Source organism: Rhodnius prolixus, unplaced genomic scaffold (assembly GCF_049639745.1).
Source record: "Rhodnius prolixus isolate KJV_2025 unplaced genomic scaffold, Rpr scaffold_7, whole genome shotgun sequence".
NCBI lineage: Eukaryota > Metazoa > Arthropoda > Insecta > Hemiptera > Reduviidae > Rhodnius > Rhodnius prolixus.
This window is the reverse complement of record NW_027411582.1, coordinates 28,966,701-28,982,787: the sequence shown is the minus strand read 5'-3', so window position 1 is coordinate 28,982,787 and position 16,087 is coordinate 28,966,701. Positions and strand designations below refer to the sequence as shown.

At 33.8% G+C, this 16,087-nt stretch overlaps 1 pseudogene; it reads left to right on the top strand.

Moving 5' to 3' along the window:
- The first annotated feature begins 4,786 nt into the window (after positions 1–4,786).
- On the top strand, positions 4,787–15,007 carry LOC141447334 (triafestin-1-like; annotated as a pseudogene).
- Positions 15,008–16,087: the final 1,080 nt, after the last annotated feature.

Sequence of the window (16,087 nt, the reverse complement as noted above, 5' to 3'; positions counted from 1 at the left end):
GGACTTACGGACTCGAACTTTACGGTACAGCTAAAAAATCCAACCTCAATAGACTACAAACACTGCAATCCAAAATTCTCCGCCGCATACTAGACGCTCCATTCTACGTAAGCAACCACACTATACATACAGATCTCCAAATTCCACTTATCTCCGAACTTGCCAAAATTCGATACAAAAATTTTCACCAAAAACTCTCACTGCATCCCAACCCTTTAGCTGCAAACCTGTCTACAACAATAAAATTATTTTTAAAAAATGAATAAAATTGCCTTACTTTCACTAAACTTTTTTGGTAAATTTCTTCAGACAGCTTTACGTCCAACTCTACCCAATTAGGTGTATTTTTTCATCCCCTTTCTACTAAAAATATTGCCAACGCAGTAAAGCTAGTATTTTTCTTAATATCGGGAAGTAAGTCGTTTTCGGAGTGATTTTTCTCAGAAAAATCAAATGTTAAGAGCTATAGATGTTCTCAAGCATACGAGTACACAAAATGGCTAAAAATTAATTTTACATCTGTTACAAACAAGAAGGTTTAATAATTATTTAGTAATTTCGGGAAAGTTGCGTTTAATTACCAAAAAAAATTGGAAACCTCCTGCCACATATTTAAGTGATCAATATCTTTCATGTAAAGGATCACACTTATTTCTTAATTTAATCAAATAATGCACTTTACTCAACTTGTGAAGTATGTACTGTGCCTTGAAAGGTGCCTCCTCTGGCTCGCAAGCCATGCTAGCCAGGAGGTTATCAACTGCTCTCTGTATCTAAGGAGGCACAGTACATGCTTCTCAGATTAACCGTTTAAGCATGAAATGCATTTGAGCCGTCTTAAAATGAACACTCTGTATAGTGCAAAGATTGTTATCTCGCTTAAAATATTTGTAATTTAAGTTCAGAACCTCACCTCTAATCTTCATAATTAAACTTTCAAGTGGGAGCTAACTATTTCAATAATAATTTTTATTAAGTTGTCTGTAAAGAGGTGAATCGGGAGAATTCTGTATTTTATAGGAACAGCTTTTTATAAAATTTTTGATAATTACTTATTTTTTTTAAGCTTCCCTTCCACAGTTTGGGGCTATTGTTATAATTATTTAATGTTACATTCATATTGTATTTTTTTAATGTATGACTGAATTTCTATAAACCAAGATATTTCTTTTTGGGTTACCTGAAGGGCTAGAATTTTTAATAGCCTATGGTCAGGAAGGCCCAGAATTTCTTGGTTGATAGAGTTTAAAGGGTACTAATTCTACCGTTTAGGTCGCCGGTTAATAGTCGTTTCTTATTATAAATTACATAAATAAACTCATATATCTCCGTAAAATCTATTTCTCAAGAATTACAATTAAGAAAAAATTGGGTAGACATGGGCAGTTTCTCTCGAACTTAATTTAACACTTAATAAATTCTTATCTAAATTCTTACAGAAATCTATTGCTTCAAATACTTAATACTTCTGTTTATACCAAACATGCACCCTCCTGATGCTGTTCCAATTTCTGAGTCTTTCCTTTCCAGAACCCAAAGCGTGTGAAAGTCATTACAGAAAATTCCAAATTCCTCTTGGTTCATGAGTGTTGTATATCAAAATGAGTAAAGCATTCCAATGCCGTGGTTGGTAGTTATTTTTAACATCCTTCATTGGTTCTTCCGTTTCATCGGAATCTCCTCCTTCATCCTTATCTCGAATATTTGACTTACGTCTAAATTTATCCTGTTTCTGTCTTACTTGCGCTTTTTCCTCATCCGATTTACTTTTTTTTTTTAGTAGTACGGACTATTCCTCCAATATTTGCGCTTTTCTTACTAGTCTCTGGTGGGGAAATTGATAAAAATAGTTTTTTCATGGAATCAAGCATCTGAATATCTTTTATAATCAACCTATCTTGTACTTGATTACTGCGCACTTTCCCGATTGTCGAGCCTCCAGTAATTTGGGACGTAGCGCCTTGCGGACCTCTACAACCTCTTTTGGAAAATCTTCGGATATGGACAAATTAGTGCCTTTCAATTTTGAACTATTTTTAAGTATGATCAACTTCGTCCGAAATTAGCTATGTCCAATTAAGATGGGCCGTGCTTTATTTTCCTGATATTTTCCGATTCTTCCTATAAAATCAAAATCTACCTCACCCAAATTTAAACCCAGCTTTTCATTTAATAATTGACATACAAATTCCTCTTGGTCCCAATAACCTCTAAATTCATTATTTACCCCAAAAATAATTAAATTTCTTTACCTGACCTCCCTATCTAATCTATTTAACTGAAAATTCATTTTTTGTAATTGTTCATTAACGGAAGTTAATGTTTCTTTAATCTCTGATACGGTTACATTTCTTTGCGATTCCATTTCTTTAAATATTTCATTTTTAAATTGCAATAAGAATCCTTTAGTTCTTTGTTCATTATCAATTATTAATGGCAGTCAATTGCCGCAATATTTGTATAGACCAAAAGTGAAGAATCACAACTTAATTACCTGAACGCTGATAACAGAGTTACAACTATACTCTACTGGTTGACAGTTAGGTAATGATGATAAAAACCACCTGCTGTGACCTTGAGATGATTCCCCACCAGAGCACACCTACATAAGCACAGCACCAGGGCCGGATTTTCCTATAGGCTAACTGCTTCAGACTAGGGCCTCAACATCAAGAGGGGCCTACATTCAAATTGCTAGCAAAATTAAAATTACACTATTCTAAAAACAGTGAACACTAAAACACTGAACCGAAAATAAGGAGAAATTCTACGCATATGACTTTAGAACGGAGGATACTCGATTTAGACCTAAAGTTCGAGGATAGGTAATAGAGCTTTTTCTGTGGCTTTAACAATCAAGAAGGCACAAAACCTCAACTCTATAATAAACAAACATAAAAATGTATTGGTTAAGATCAACGCTCATTGGGTATGTTCGTTTGTATGAGGGCCTCATAAGTGGAATAGCCTAGGGCCTCTTTTCATTTAAATCCGGCCCTGCACAGCACCACTCATTGCAACAATAAGTTGAGCTTTGAACTCACAAATAAATTGTTTTTGTAAACTGTAACACAATTTTAATTATATTTTACTTGATTACTAATTAACTGACCGATAAAAATTCGAAATGATAACGCAGTTCAAACACCAAACTACTATTTCACTTATATGCAAAAATTTACGACTGAATTTCGTCAAAAACTGCAGTAAAAACCCCAATTTATACAGTGCAATTTGTATATGTGTTCACAGATCAATTCCTAAATGTAGAGGGTCCGAAATGTTCGCTTACACCTTGATACGAATGTTCTAAATGGACGGAAACTTGAAACTCTGGTAAAAACCTTTATACACATTATTTCTTTGAAATAATTGTAATAGTTCTGCTTGAACGAAATTTAAAATCAAAATGTAAAAAAAGAATCTAAGTAGCAAATTTTCCAATAAATAGCAAAAAAAAACAAGTCAGAGAACAAACCAGCTGGTTTCCACGCACGGATTCCGGGTTCAAATCCAGTTTCCGCCCCATAAATTTTCTTTTCATGGAAGCTACTTATTATAATTTACCTTAAATTAAAAATAAAATAATCTATGTTGTAAACTGCTACTTTTATGCACCAATTTTCCTAATATTTTGTCACAAGTTTTTTAACCAATAATATTCAGTTTATTAGGTACTTTCAGTGCTCTGAAAAAACACTTTAATGGAATTAAAAGCAATTAGCGAACTAAGGGAGTATTGAAATGCATCTTTCGTAAAAATATAACTGACAATTTATTGGAGAAAGAAATGTGTTCGTGGAATGGATCAAAATTGAGAAAACATTATTCGTTAATAATAACACAAAATATTCTCCGATTTTATTAGTTTCAGAGAAATGGGATGATTCTATCTTAGATTAAAAGACGAAATCAATTAATGAAGAGTGAAGAACAAGTCAGAAATGAAAATCAATTACTGATTGTTTCTTAGTTAGTTGAAAAATAATTTGGAAGGAAATTAATTAAAAACATCGATTCCCTGTAATTTATTTAATTTTGAAGAACGAAAAATCCATAGTATAAATTTTTGGAGTAGGCCTCAAAATCGTGAAAAATAAATCATCTTTATTGCCAAGCTCACTCGTCTAAGAGCGTTAAATATAACCACGTTACCACAAACTTAGCTCACCTCTACAGTAAATTCTCCAACTCTGGTTAAATACTTCTGGCGAACTATGCAGATCCTCCTCAGGAAATTGTGAAACTAGAAGCATTGTTTGAAGCGTTCACGAAATAAAATAGTCCGCTAAATTTAGATTAGACAATCAATAGTCTTGTGGTTCCGCCGTTTAAATGAAAATGTAAAAGTCAATAATAATAAATTGGGAACAATAAAAAAACGAAATAAGTAAAGGATTCTTAGCTAAGGGATTATTTTATTTTTACTTTTTACCTACAAATCAGTAATTTCTGTAATAGCGGAAATTTTTACACGAACCACAATCCTACGAAAACGACGACGTCCGAAAATCTCAATTTTCTTTTAAAGAAACTTTAAACACTTTACAATTATTTTAACAAATTGATAGATTAGTCTCGAGCCATTCTTGCATTAGCGTTTAAATGGAAAGTAAAATTAAATTCTCACAAATTTAAAAATTGGTGTTACTTTGACATATATAATGTATGCATTAAATATATTTAACAATGTTTGTACCATTATTTTTTTTAGGGCACCGTAGTCATTAAAACATAATTTAGTTATGAGTTCAAATTTGACAATGATGCACAATCGCTAGATTTCCATTGACTTTAGCTAGTGTGCTAGAAGCAAAGCAAATAATGCCTACATTTACGTCAGAGGTAGATTTAGTATAAATTGTGCTGCTCTGGCTTGAAAGTTATCAAAAGTATTCCATACTTAACCATCATGAAAACGTAAGTCATAAAAATTTTTATATACATTATTTCTTTTTATTGTTAACTATTTTTTTAAAAAAATAGGTATAACCAATTAATTATTCTTGAGTTGAGCAATAAAAAATTGTACATTAATTATTTTAGAAAAGTTTTATTTAATTTTCAAACTCTTTGGTTTCTAAAATCAAATGTGTGATGCCAGCCATCTTACGAAGGTTGGATAATGTATTTGTTTTCCAACTATGTACGAATGTATTTTTCTGCAACTAATTCAGCCGAATAGCAGTATGCCTAATATCTAATCTAACTGTGATGCCCTATTTGAGAATAATAGACACATAGGTCATGTAATAGCGCAATCACAACTTTAAAAATAATTTCTGTACCGTCCGGGGAAAATACACTATTCGCCCGGGTAATGGAAGGAAAGGTAATCCTTATATTTAATCCCTATTTATTTAAATTCATTCAATTTAAGGTTCATTTAATGAACTTTCAAATTTTTAAATTTTGTTCAGGTAATTTGTTACTTCTAAAACCGCTCTCTAAATGGCGAAATTCCAATAAAACTTTAAATATGGCGGGGACTTTTGTTTAGTCTAATATTTATGATTGAGGAATTTATAGGTTAAATGCCGGCTTATGTTACAAATTTTCTTGTTGCACTTTTTGTAGTTTTAAACGTTTATGAAGTGTAGTTCATAGACTAAGGGTACGTTCACAACGGAGCTGTGAGCGTAGATGATAGCGGAGATGATAGCAGTGATGCATCAGCGCTTATAGAATAACCTAGTACATTTTTATGTGAGCGTGCACAACGAAGCTTAGACTAGTGACTCATACTCGCTGCTATAAACGAGCTTAGATGATAGAATTGAATTTTTCATTTTTCTGCTAGCTGAACTCCAGTATCGGAGCTTCAAAATGGACGTCGAAAAATTATTTAGTGCTGTCTTTACTCATTATTTTTGGTTATTATTTTATTAATTACTTTTAAACAATATTTTGTTTTTTAAACCGTGCTTACATTTATTTTCATGTGTATTTATTTGTTTTTTTTTTTTTTCAATAAAATCATTACCTAAGAGTAATCACTAGTTTTTCTTCTATGGTTATAGGATTTCCATGACAATTTTTCCAAAGTTTTCTTAATTTTGACCTTATTTTTTCTAAAATATAGTCGAATGTGGGTGGACCCATCCTCACATATTCAAAAAAACGATCCGGATAATTTCTAAGTTCCTTATATAAATAGTGAAATTCACCCAAAGTACTTCGTTTTTTATTTATGGGATGTACATGATATTTTCTAAAGCGTTTTTTCTTTAAAATATACCTTTTTGGTGCTGCTGAACATAAAAACTCTTCTTCACTACTCGACATGTTGCATGTATCACAGCTCTGTTGTGCACACTAATCAGCGATTATATTTTACTCTATCAGTTATCATCTCTGCTATCATCTATACTCACAGCTCCGTTGTAAACGTACCCTTAGGCATACATTAAGTCAATTGTCGTGTTATTTAGAAATCTTAGGTATAGTCTCGCACATTTATTTAGATAAAAATTCTAACTAGCCGAATTAAGAATTTGCTTGCTTGTCCGAAAAAGTCTAGTAGTATAAGACAGTATTTATTTTACTCCAGTAGAACATCAAGGGAACCTGTGGGTCTACTCACCACTAACTGTGAAAGAACATTCTGAGGATTATTAAAGTATTTTCTAATTATAACCCATGAAAATTTGGTGAGCTCAATCTGCTGAAATTAAAAATTTGTTAATTTTACGTCACCATGGTGAATTAAACATCTCGTCTTTGAAACTGTGTAGAGATATTGATTGTGATATTCATGCTTTTAGCCTCAGGCCGTTAAAAGTGACCAGTTCTTTAATTTTATTGAGGCTTATTATAGCACTACTTTATGTTCCTTCAAATGTAAAAAGTTAAAAACATAATCATGTACATATTTTGTTTAAAACAGGATAAATGCAGCATTATTTTTGGGGTTAGTGGCGTGTGTTGTTGGTGCTACTGTACCTAAAATGCCAACTGGATGTGAAGATGTACACAATAAGGCTGTATCAAACTTTAATTTTGATAAAGTACGTAATATTAAATATTATTTTTAAACAAATAACATGTAATTAAGATTGCAGATAGACTGTAATTGCGTTTAACAGTAGTTCTGCTTGAGAGGATCAGGTTGCTTGAATGTCAGTGTAGAATTAGAGAACTGTCATTAGTTACAGACAGCATACTTTCTGAATTAGAAAAAAAAAGACAAAAAGTAGCATTTATCACAAAATTTGTTTTTGTTGCGAAATTAAAGAGTCAGGCAAAAGTTTCTTCCGAAGTAAGAGATCGGATGTTGGACATAAAACCAAACTAAAATATTCCAGTTTTTACTGACAACTTCAAAAATCATAAAGTAACATAATCATTCTTAAATATCTGAAATTGTACAGTGGATGAATAAAAAACGCTTGAATCTTTTCTCTCATATCCACGCATGCTCAGATAATTTTATTTCTATTCTTGAATGATGACCATTACTACAGTAATGAATGGAAACTGCCAAAATTTTGTATTTTAGATGATGGACAGTAATGATCTATTTATTCAGCGACTAGCGGCCTCCATTATCACATTCCAGACTCGAGGCCGTGAATCAAATTGTTAAAATTACAAAAAAAAAAAAAAAATCAAAGTGTTAAATACAAACATATTAGCTATGATCCAATACGAACTTATAAAAAACATTATCTGATATAATACTGATTTCATTTTGGATTGTTTTTTGTTCAATTAGTTTTTCAAAGGCCAGTGGCATATGACTCATGCCAAACTTAGAGTAACTAATGAAAAAACCTGCGAGACCTTTTCAGTGAATGGAAACGATGTTACATTTAAATTAAAGTAAGCATTTCAGTTATCTAAAAATGGACAATTTTATTTTTTTTTTAATTTCTGAATGGACGAAATGTTATTTAAAAAAAAAATAAAGTAAAATGCCTTCCTGTCCAATGCTACCAATGCCAGAAAATTGCAAGACTATAATGTTATACACAGTATTAATAATAGTAATAATTGAAAATCATTAGCGGAAACATCGAATATTTTCAGTATTTTGCAAGCGTGTGATGTACGGTCCTCTTTTAGAAGATCTTTTGTTGAATCAATAGATGTCATGTGGACCTTTTTGTGGATTCATAATTGCTTTATTTCTCTAAGGCCATTATTTATAAAAGGAAATTGGAAATGTCTTTATAAATAGCAGTGACGTCTTAGTCCGGTCAAAGTTAGGCTTTCTTGGCCACTATCTCATTAGATTAGATTAGATTAAATTAGGGCGGCCTCGAGGCCTACGCCACTGCGACCTCTTTGGATTTATTGCGACTCCCCATCTTTAGAGCTCACCCTCCAGACCCGTCCGTTTAATCAGACTCTTAATTTTGGAGAGCGACTCCTAGGTTTTTCCTCCCCGAGAAGTAACACCCCTAACCATACAAGCCCCTCACACTGACACAACACGTGCAGTGCCGTTTCCTCTTCTTCCTGAGAGAACCTACAAAGGTTATCATCTTCCAGAGCCATGCGATGCATGTGTTTTCTGAGCCTGCAGTGGCCCAGTTAATAGGCCTACAATTATCCTTATAGCGCCACGGCCTTGACGGATTAATTCTGCAGTCAGCCTCGGCGAATAGCCCCTAATGAACTCCTTCGCCTGTCTCTGCCCAGTGGTGTTGAGCCACCACTCCTGAGACCTACTCTGCGCCCATAGATTAAAGACGCAGACTTACCGCACTTTGAAACCCTAAAACAGGGCTCCGGGCCAACGAAGTGTCAATAAATCCGGGCCAATAAATCTGCCGCTTCGTTTCCCTTATGTCCTGAATGCCCAGGTACCCAAACCAGAAAGACCTTATTATGGTCACTAATTTCTTTCAGGGCACTCAGACAGTCCCAAAGCAGTCTTGAGTTGACCTGGTAGAAACTAATAGCTCGCAGAGCAGCCTCGCTGTCCGAGAATATTACGACCTTAGAATTAATAATTCCTCGACCAACAATCTCGGCAGCGCAGAACCTAATTGCAGTTAGCTCAGCCAGAAAAACTGTAGCTAGTTTCCCTAAGCTAACCGAAAAGCTACATTTCGGCTACACCCCGTACACTCCCGCTCCCACACCCTCCTCCATCATGGAGCCATCCGTGTACCACATCGAATCTCCCTCAACTGGGGGGTCCATGTCTCCAAGCCTCCCCTAATCTCCAATACAGAGTTTGAAAGGCTTGTCGAAGTAATATTCAGGAGTCATAAAATACGAAGGCAGGCGCAGAATAGGGTCGGCCTCCAGCTCCTCTAATACGCTCCTCCATGCCAGACGGTAATAGGAGCTTGTCCTTTCATGAGCCTAATGCAACGGCCCTAGCAACGCCCTGAATATATATGCAAATTTAACAAAACTTCCAAGGGGAAGTCCTCATGGCGCCAGTGACACTCAGGCAAGCCAGCCTTTGAATTCCACTGAATGTTCGGACTCTACCCACCTGCAAGATTTTTGCCCACCAAGCCACTGCCCCGTGTGACACCATGGGTCTAATTACACTTTTATAGATCCAGAGAGTCATCCTAGGGCTTAATCCGCAACTTTTCCCACGCAGCCTTTTACAGTATCTTAAGGATACCTTAGCCTTGTGGGAAATCATTTTTAGGTGTGAATTCCATGTAAGCTTTTTATCAAAGATAACCCCAAGATACTTGGACTCCATGGGCAAGGGGATAGTAAATCCCCCCTAAATTGGTTGCTCCAATCCACTCAGATTTTTCCTCCTTGTGAAAGGGACAACCCTAGTCTTATGAAGATTAATGGAGAGACCATCCGCCCTGTTCCATCTATCCCCAATATTAAGCGCTCTCTGCATGCGCTCCGAAACCGTATAAGCGAATCGTCCTTTAACAACCACTGTCATGTCATCCGCAAAACCCAGGCAGTAGAAACTCTCTGCCGTCATTTTCACTTAGAGGTCATCAACCAAAATCGTCCACAGAAGGGGACATAGGTTTTCGGCGGTAATGAGAAAACATTCTGGAGACCAGCAGACATTAAAAAAGGCCCTAGACTACAACGGCAGCTTTTATTTCATTTTTTTTAAATAACTTAAAAAATAGTTTACATTTTTGTTGTTTTTTTTTTTTGTTTGCTTTTTGGCTTCCTGTCTGTGCAGATTAGCCATAGATGTACTAATGCATTATTTGACGATATGAGTTACTGTTTACGTTTACCTTTTATTGATTAATCTAACATATTTTTTTATTTAACAGTGGACAGTCAGTCAGTTGCAAGTTAGAGAAAGTAGCAGGTGCGAGATTCACCAAATTTAATTGCCAGATGGGACGTAAGTTTACTTTATCTAAGTAAAACGCATTAAACAATGCGGCCTGAAAAAAGTAAAGTAGAGGAACCATTAATTTCTTTGCTCCTCTCTAATTTTAAAACCTTAAACAGATTAAGAAACTAAAATAATTTAAATTCACAGTTTGTTTTAATAATTATTAAAACATACACAATACTCAATTAAAACATGCGCAATAATTATCAGTAAAACAGTACAATCTTTAACATGATGGGCTTATTTATCATCTCTGTTTTTATAAAGATTTACAGGGCAGTAGTACGTTTATAATGAACGTAGTCTAAATACATATACTTCAGAAAATAAATTATTCATCTTTAATAGATTCTCAGCAACTCCTAAGCCCAAGAGTTAGACTTCGAGAACTAGATGTAATTATCATTACTTAGGGCCATTTTCTACATCTAGGATAATTCTATACAAGAGATCTCGATTGGCACTTAGTATGGTTTTAAGGAAATAGCAATGGCGTCTAGTACTAAACTTTGTAAAAACGTTTTTATTAGCTGATCTTAAACTCTATTTTGTACACTACATTCATTTCGACATTGAATGATGAATGGAAGGCTTATGTTGTACAGTTTTCAAAACCCTTCTATTTCATAGCAAGGGCCGTGACAAAATAAGGGTTCAAGTCGTGGATCCATTGGTGGTTGTTAAGTAACACTTGCCAGATGCATGGTACAAAATTCATCCAAGAATAATAATAATAATAATAATAATAATACTTTATTTACAAGATAAATAAAAAGAAATTCATAAATAAGTATTATACGGCATGGATAAATCCGTCTGCCGGAATTATCATCCAAGATTGTCTGCATTGACAACCAATCAAAGTCATGGTGATAACAGACGAACCATCGCACAATGCGAAGATAATTTTACTGGCTTAAAATGTTGTTGCCTCAAAATATGTACGTGTCCATAACGAATTGTACTTTAAATATTTGAACATTATAACAGTTTTATGTGAGTGAAAGGATTTGTGGCATTTCAGTGGTTTAATCTTCTAAATCACGCACAACGATTATGAAAGGAAATAACTTTTTTTTTGTAAATTTAGTTAACTAGAAGCCCTAAAATTTATGGAGTCGTTCATATAATATAGCCATGTAGGATCACTATCTCTTTTAATGTAAGTCACTTTCTGGTGTTTTTGAAAGTTGGAGTAAAAACATTGCTTAATTATAACATTTAGGCCTTTTAATTGATTTACATAATAAAACCAATGAATGGAAATTTTAATAATTATCTATTCTGTTTCCCTATCGCGCTTTGAAGACATTACCGCTCATCAAGGCTTTACGTTGGAAGCGCATAGCTTGCTAGGACATGGATGCGCTAAAAAATACCGCTCATCATTACAGAATCATGGCTACTTCAGTTAGTCTGGAAAACCATCTCCCATATCATCTATTCTCTCACTTCCACTCTCCCATATACAGGGTGATCCATTTAAATCGCACCAATCGCCAATAACGTTTCAGGAAAGCAGAAATCCGGGAAAAGCCATGAAGTAAACTATGTTTTTTTGGTCTAGTTTTCAAATTTTTTACCCTCGAAGCTGTATTTTCATTTTTAGCGAAGTTACGGCCAAAAACCTGATCGGGGTTTCATAAGGACCACTGATTTTGACAATGATTATGAAAACTACATAAAAAATTGTGAAAAATGGTGTTGTCCCGTTTCGATATCCCTAACATTTGTCGAGCTATTTAAGATCAATGTTACAATTTTATCTATTCGTGAACGGTTTTCGATATTAATTTTCCACCAGAAATACACGTTTTGGGAGGTCCTATGAAGGCAAAAATTGTTAGTGGTGACGCAAAGTAAAAATATAATAATAAGTGAAGATTTTTAAAAATGTGGTGTCATGTAATGGTTGTGGGTGAATCAGGATAAATTTGTTTTATCATCAAATAAAAGAAACCATCACATCATTTTAATGTACCCCATATGCAAGACTTCATGACCTATGATTACGGTAAGAATATCTTGCCAGGGTGTTGGTCTAAAGGTCAAGAGCGTGGCACTGTAATTGGGAGATCCCCAGTTCGAATCCCGCGTAGGACTACATTTTATTAAAAAAAGTATTATGATGTATTAAGTATTATGAAAGGCTGCAAACGCGGGATTCGAACTGGGGATCTCCCACTTACAAAGCCTCGCTCTTGATCACTAGACCAACACTCTGCTAAGATATTCTTACCCTAATCATATGAAAAATAATTATTAAAATTATCTTCGCATTGATCACGAATAGATAAAATTGTAACTTTGATCTTAAATATCTAGACAAATATTAGAGATATCGGAACGGGGTCAACGTCATTTTTCTCAATTTTTTATGTAGTTTTCACAATCATTGCCAAAACCAGTGGTTCTTATGTAACCTGGATCAGGTTTTTGGCCGTAACTCCGCTAAAAATGAAAATTCAGCTTCGGGGGTGGAAAGTTTGAAAACTAGACCAAAAAAAAAAGCATATAGTTTATTTAATGGGTTTTTCCGGATTTCCGTTTTCCTAAAAAGTTATTAGCGATTGGTGCGTTTTAAATGGATCACCCTGTATATTTATAATTGGTACCAGGATAAGTATATGTATTAATAACTTGGTATAGAATATTATTACTTACTATTATGGTCCTAATGTGTTTACAAATCCCATACGTATTTTTTTCCACAATGCTTAAGATTTAACAGTTGTTTTCAATTACAGAAGCAAAATTCACCTCATATGTATCAGTGCTTGCAACAGACTATGATAACTACGTTCTGGTTTACAGATGTGGCTCACATGAAGGCGCTAATAAAGGTAATGAAGATATTTTTTTAAATTACTGCATCATTCAATTAATTAAAATTAAATTACCTATTTTCTTCTTTAAAGCCATAAAGCTTAGAAATACAAAGGTGGCCGAATCAAAGAAATAGTACAATTTAATTAAAATATAAACTTCATTGATTTTTCTGGGCACAAAAGTTAATTTTATTCTGCAACAGTAATAGTAGAGAGAGTTTGTGCTTGTAAAAATGACCGTTATTGGGTATAGATTGCTTTATCTCTTGCAGTTTCCGAGGGCAAAAAACACATATCAGTCTTTCTTATTTTTACGTTACGTTCTAATTCTAAAAACATTCTGAAACTAAACACGTTCAAAACATGAGCGAGAAATATTGTGGGTGTTTAGGGGGCTCGAAAACCAAGACTTCTTAGTGAGTATCTTATATTCAAATTGACGTCGCTGCAAGTATTGTAGCAACTAATAAGAACTGCAAAATAGTCGTATAATATTTGGGGAGCAGAATTGTGAGTACGGCCAATATTGTGACCCACCCACAATTAGCGTAGAAACTACTTCTGTCAGGGTAACTTCAGTTTAAGAGACCATCTTCACATCAACTACCTTAAGAAATACCGTGTATTGTATAAGAGAAAGGATTTTCGATTAAACTATTGGATTGTAGAGAAATGGAATTTTCAGGCTATTAGTTTTCGCTCACCATTGACAAAAAGGACTTTTCATGCGTGCTAACGGAGAGTTAAGTTTTCAGAAAGATTTTCGACTGCAAGGACAGGATGCGAGGAGAGTTTGAACGTGTAATTGATTCTCTTACTTCGATACTGTATGACCGAATAGGTCGAAGTAACAGTAGTCATAAAAACATTTTTCTTATTTAACTTGAGAATTGAGCTTCTTTCGACCAGTATAAATCGCCTTTAGATTCGAGTCTTTTCAGTACAGTTTGTGGGCTCCATCTCCAATGTCTAAAGTATATCGGGCATTTTGTATCAATAGTTTAAGATAATGCTCTTTAGGATGGAAAGCATGGATGACGGAATTTCGGTCGAGCTGTATATAGTATATATTTTCAATTGCGGTTAGTATTTATTCGCCATATTTCGAGACACGCCTATAAGTGGTTGAGGGGGGCATTGCAAAAAAAAGTAATTACAGTAAAACTCAATTAGTTAAATTTGGGGGAATAAAATGGATAGGTCAGTTTTCAAGTAGCTCCAACTTCGAAATTAGTTAGCGCCAAGAGAATTCCCTGCAATAAAATTACTCATTAAGGGATACTTTTCATAGACAGAAATGCATGCAGTAGCAGCAAGTCTGTTTCTAAGTTCTTGGTATAAAAATCTTAAAAGGAAATCGTTCATGCAATTTATATTTCTGATCAAACGATTTTCTTTTAACTCGGAATCTTAATATTGTATACTAGATGAGCAGAAGGCGTACCAACCTTACAGATAACAATCTAAACAAATTGCTGTAATTGTCAATAGCACAAGCTCTGAAGATGACCTAGTCGTTAAATCGAAAGCTTGACAAAAATAGAAATTATGTCAAAAATTGGCAATATTATTTCTTCCTTTTGGATTAATGACTTAGTCACCAAAAACAGTATTCTGATAAATAATATTTAATAATTTTAATTTTCAACCTTTTATTTTGATGACTGTTTTTTTGATTTCAGATAACTATCTGATTGGACAACGCACAAAAAGTACAACATTTCCTGCCGGATTAACTAGTTCTCTAGGCAGCAAGGGATTGCAAAAAAGTGATTTCAGCAGCTATAATTGTCCATAACTTTTTGTTGAAAAGATGTTGACGTAATTAGCTTTATGCATATAATTTGAAATAAAGCAAGATTTAAAGAAGTAAATATATGAATAAGATTTTATTTTTTTGGAATACCCACTGGCAAAGATGCAGTCTTCTTATAAATAATTTAAGATCGATTATTAGAAATAATTTTTAAATTAAAAATTTATTGCTTGATAAGTGTTCATACATAAAAATATGTGTTTACCAACGTACGAGGAGAAACTAAAAGTTACACACAGCTGCAGCTCCAATTAACTGAGTTTTTTTTGGCAGACACTAATTAAGTAAAGTAATCGCCTATTTTTTTAGGCGGGACTTAACGTCCAACTACCAATTAGTAGGTGTCATGGACGGATGCGGAAGCTCATACTTTGCTACTAATTTTTTCTGGCAAATAAAAAGTAACCCCTTACTCTGGATTCGAACTGGGGATCACCTACTTACAAAGCCAAGCTCATCACCACCAGTCCAACACCAATGAAAGTTATTAAATCTAAAATAAACAGAAAATTATCACACTGATTTGTAGCATAAATGAGTTTTCATTTTTGTTATATTTTAAACTAAGGTTTCCTAAAATATTTCAGTCAATTGAAAAGAAATATATATATTCTTTTACTTCAGCTTTGAGCTAGTTGCCTTTATTATTATGGAACTGCCACTCCTTAATGGCGTATTCCAAATTAGCATTACCCCTTGGTGATGAACAGAAAAACTTAAAAAATATTTACTATACATTCCGATCATTAGAGCCCGCGTAAGGATCCAAAAAGATAACCACTGAGCTGATCATTTCCTTGTAAGCGAATCTATTTACTAGTAGTTATCTACTATTGTATACAATTTCACTAATATTTAAACAATAAAAAGCGAGATATAATGTTTATAGTTTGTGGATCTCTAAGTTTTGCCTAATTTCAACTTACTATATCTCTTATCTTAATCTATGTAAAAAATTCATATTATATCTATTTGTAGTGCTAGAAGTTATCTACTTTTGTGTAGAATTTCATTAATATTTAATCGATAAAAAGCGAGATATAAAGGTTCAAAATAATGGAAAGCATATAATTATACTTCGTTATAATCTATTGAAGAGTGTATTTCAACATTTTCCTGAAATATCTTGATTCATTTGCAATCTCATCG